Source organism: Hevea brasiliensis, chromosome 8 (assembly GCF_030052815.1).
Source record: "Hevea brasiliensis isolate MT/VB/25A 57/8 chromosome 8, ASM3005281v1, whole genome shotgun sequence".
NCBI classification, from domain to species: domain Eukaryota; kingdom Viridiplantae; phylum Streptophyta; class Magnoliopsida; order Malpighiales; family Euphorbiaceae; genus Hevea; species Hevea brasiliensis.
This window is the reverse complement of record NC_079500.1, coordinates 58,217,340-58,222,633: the sequence shown is the minus strand read 5'-3', so window position 1 is coordinate 58,222,633 and position 5,294 is coordinate 58,217,340.

The window sequence follows — 5,294 nt, the reverse complement described above, 5'->3', positions numbered from 1 at the left end:
CCTCACCAATCTTGCTTCAAATTACCATCAAATGCTTCCTTGTGATGTGAGGATTAAAGTTAATGAAGTGAGCCTTAGATTTTGAGTTGAAAATGGTGGAGTTATGGAAGCTCTTAACATTCGGCCATGGAGGTTTTATTGGAGGAGCAATTCGGCATAATGGAGTGAGGTTGAAGATGAAGTTGAATTCTTTCCACTTTCACTTATATATGTCCACTAATGTCCCACTTAGTGCTCCAGCAACTTAGTTTAATATAGTTTAATCATTAATTTTCAATTATCCCAATTTTCACCCCTTAATTTCCCATAATCACATTTTATCTTTAATCTCATTTTCATTCAATTTTCAAAATGTAATACCACTTATTTCTCATCGACATTTAGGTCAAAAGTCAACTCGAGATGTCAATTTACTAAAATGCCCCTCTTCGGGTTGTATTTCCAATTTTTTGATAACATCGATTTAATCCTTATCCCGCTGATTTCTATAATTTTCGTTTTCATTTATACTAACTTACTAAATTTTCTTTCACATTTTCAATGTAAATTGTACCTCAATAGACCTTTAATTAGGTCCCAAAAATTATTTTCGAGGGTTCCCTGTGGTCCTGGGGTCGGCAATTGCCTTCACCATAACTTTCTAGTGCAGTCACCCTGTCATACCTTACCCCTTTGTAAGGCATAACATGATCCCGTAGAATACCTAATAAACTATCGAACTTCACCTACCGATAACTCATTAAACACCCTACAAGGAATTTTAAAACAATTTTCTTACTTTTTATAAGTGGTGAGCATTTTCTAATAGGTATCAAAACAATTAATTAGAGTTTGAAAACTAGTTAAGATTTTTGTCCCATTTTATTTTTTCGCAAATACTATAAAAATTTCGGCAGAGTGCCATCTGTATTTTGAGAAAACAGTTCTTCAAATACCTGAAAAAAGCACTTCCAAAGATTTATCTCAACAAATTTCATCATTTTAACACCCATCCCAACCAATTTCAATATCATTTCTCAATTTCCAAAATTCAATATCATCAAAATACTATAATTCAATTTCATTCAAACTAAAACAAAATATTTCCATTCATGTTTCAATAAAGACAAAATAATTTATATACATCATTATAAAAATTTACATTAGGAAAAATCCAAACTAAAATTTATTACAAGCTTTATACAACTTTATACAACTGCTCATAACCAATTTTACATGTCCACACAGTTACATACATCAAAATAGTTTTTACAATCAGGGTATAAAATATACCCGATAGAACTTCAGGGTAGGTCGCTCCACAATCCTCAACAGCTCACTCTGCTGCTCCAATAGTCTCTATATCTGTAATAGCAATAACAGCTATTGTTGAGTACTAGGACTCAGTGGTGCACAACATACTAAAAATAATATTTATGCGGAATTTAAATCATATTTATTCAAAAATTAAACTGAACATGCGATATCAATACAAAACATGATTTACAAAATTTTAGTTCAAACAATTTTATTTCAAAAGTCTCAAAACCTTAACATAAAAATATACAGTTATATCATGCCATTCGAAGCAAATATAATCTCAATAGCCAGAGGCCAAGGAGAACTCACAACACAAGGCTAGCTAGCTCAAATATATGGGAACCCATTCTTTTTCTTCTTCTACTGGCACACACCTCAACACTTCAGCCAGAGAAGGAATCAGAATTTGAAACTGATTTCCCCCACTAGTCATGCTAGTGAGGTGTTCACATATATGGTCATGACACTGTGGTTTCAAAACTTATCTTAATAATTTACCAAACATTTATTGCCATTTCAAACATACACAAACAAACTTTCAACAATTCAAAGCAAAAGCATAATACACATTTCATGCACTTTGTAAACGAATTTTAAAGCGTATTGATGTTGTGCACAAACCTTAAGCGAGTCACCTCTTGGCCTTGACTCGATCTCTCGGGTTCTTTCCCGCTATTCTTTTCTACTGAAACACACAGTTTCACAGTGTTTCAGTATCATAACTCATTATAAATCCAAAAATAAATTCAAATTCACTTATAACTAGCTTTAATATGCTAAACTTAGCGTTCTTTCAAATTTGTGTTTTGGGGTTACTATTCACTACACTATTCAAGTTAATTTGTTAACTTTCTAATGCTTAATAGGTATGGGAATTCTAACTATACTCACATACCACATTTTGGTCACCAATTTTATTGGTTTTGGTTGTTTTCTCAAAACTTAAGTCTTTTAGGCAAATTTTTTAATTTTTATTTTTAGTGTCTTATGTTGCACTGTTCCATTGGTCATTTTGATGTTAGAATTTGGCTAAGTTTTCTTCATACAAATTGTTTCTTATTGTATTAAATTTATTCCCCTTTTTGAATCACTCCAATTAGAGTTTTTTAGCTCAAGTTATAGCCATTTGAATCATGGCTGCCGGATTGGACTCAACCCATATTTTCTGGGTAAATTCTGGTTCTGGCGGGTTTAAGTCACCAAATTTGGGTGGCTAAATGACTTGGTTAAGGGCAAAATTTGAGTTTGTATTCTTCATAAAAGTTTTAGGTCTATATCTCAGCTTTGTACTGGTAAAATTTCAAGTCATTTAGACCTGCCTAGCCCAAGTTATGGTTGGTCATTTTTGTACAGGTCAGATTGCCTAATCCGAATTTGGTCAATTTGTTCACTAGGTTTTAGTCACTTTTTGGGCATGATTCCTCAATAAAAAAATGTGTCATTTTGTGTCTAGTTTCATTCCCAATTGGCCTAACACCAATTGGGCTTATAAATTTTCAGTTTTTGTAACACCCCTCACCCGACTACAGTGTAGCCGAGCAAAGTGTGCTACATTCGGTGTCGGAGCACCCTATCTTATCTTACTTTATTCCTTTCATAATTTAATCTCATTATATTTTAATATTAATTATTTTTTTGATGGAGAAACCAGTGGAGTTTCCCCTATTTTATTACCAGTTGACGTGTTTTACTATTTACCTGTTTGAAAGTTTCAACAATATTTTCAGAATAAAGTCTTATCCATGCTAATCATAATTATCTCATCAATCATTCTCATAATTTTCTCATATTTCAAATCTCATTTATACATTTCAATTTCATAATCATTTCCATGCATACTCAATTCGTATGTAAACATTCTCAAATCACATAAGCAAAATTTTCAAATTTCCTTAATTTACATAATTTACAAAATAATTACAAAATTTCATAATTTACATGATATACAAATTAATTACAATTTGCTAATTTATATTACAATATAAGAAATAATTAACATACACAAAATACATGATATGCTTAATGTGAGCCCTATCTACATGCATTGCTGAGGAGGTGACAACCTTTGACACTCTGCAGATCTGAACTCTCAAAATTTCCAGTCAAACGTCCAGTGGGTTCTAGCTTCAGTACCTGCGCGAGGAAACAATTCTATCGCGCTAAGCATTGCTGCTTAGTGGTGCAATAATATAACAAGGAAATAATATACAAATAAAGATAGACATAAAACATAATTCAAATAATAAAGATTTATTTATACTTCACATGCGGTTTCTAAAATTTAATGTGTTATATCCTAATTTAGTCTTCTTTGAAAGTGTTTATTTGCCAATGTACAGTAATAATGTACAGAGAAAAATGATTTGAAAATAATAAATTTATGCTTATATCGTTATATAAGCACATTTGCAATATTTATTTATGTTATAATTTTCTTTGCTAATCTTTTAGCATTTTCTCTATACTTGCTAGGTTGTCTCAGATTATTTCATAATAAGTAAATTTTGATATCTGTCCAGTTCATTTTGATTCTTTCTAATAAATAACTATCCTAATTTATTTTAGGTCATCTTACTCATTTATTTTATTTAATTTCTAATATTTTTAATTGCTAATATTCTTAACTTATCTCAATAAATTACACTGCCCAAGTAACCTACGACAGGCTGACTAAACTGGATAACGGGTCGTTGGCACTGGACACCGCGGTGCCTCAGGCCGTCATACCATGGGACGCAAAACGTCAACCACGTATGCAGTCAGTATGGCTAAAAAGCCATGATAACACATAATTGGGCATAAAAGCCATGAATGTTGGCATAAAGCCATGAATACGGGCACAAAGCCATGGATACGGGCATAAAGCCATGAATACAGGCACAAAGCCTTTTCTTTCGCAGTACTGCTAAAACAATACCCTATTGGCATGCCAATCTATCCAATCTGACACACGTGTCTAGGCAATACAAGGGCACATAATATCATTAAATATTAATATATTGTGTTTTATGAATTCATTATTTCATGAGAAATTTCAATTATAATTCATACATTCATTTGATCATTTATATGATCACAATTCACATCAATTATCCTTTTATACCATTGTACTCAAAATACTTATCCTTTCTATAATAATGAGAACTAATGTCTCATTCATACATTAATATAGTTCATTTATTCATTCATTATGTTATTCATATTGATCACAATTCTAAACAATGGTTCACCTGTACCATTGTATTCAAAACATTTTCCTTTCTCATTTATACATTTAAGAATCTACTTATGTAATTACAAATTTTATATTTTAAGTTGAGTTACTAATATTTTATGAATTCCACTTGTGATGGGCATATAAGCCCTAATTATCTATTCACATCAATTAGGTGACTTATTTATCATGTTTCAAGTAATCCATGAAAATTTCATGGATTTCAAATTTATGCTCTTAATTTCCTTTTAACAGTTTTGACTAAGATGCATAGTCCACATTTGTCATACAATTCTAAGCATTTAAGCTTAGAATTGGTTCTAGGTCTTCATCTTAGTTTGTTACTCATTTTGATTACTATTCACCTTACTAGTCAACCAAAATGTTGACTTTTTCATACTTAAGGGATATGTTAATTCTAATTACACCAAGATCTCATATTTTGAGTTTTACATTTGCTAGTATTAATTGCCAATTGCAATTTAAAGTCCCCTAGATGCATTTCTAATTTCAAATTTTGAATTTCAAGTTTTGGTGTCACTATTCACCTCATTTGTCAACAAAAATGTTGACTTTTGGATAGAAAATAGGTGTATTGGTTTTAACACCCCAAACATACCACATTTTGTATTTAAAACTTGTTGGAATTGATTGCCATTACCATTTCTATGCTTAAAACCAAAAGGGCAGAATTTTCAGTTTTTGAAGCCTAATTTTTCTGTTCCATTAAGCCCTGTTGCAGTGGGAATTTGAGGAAATGGTAAACATGAAAGTTGTTCTT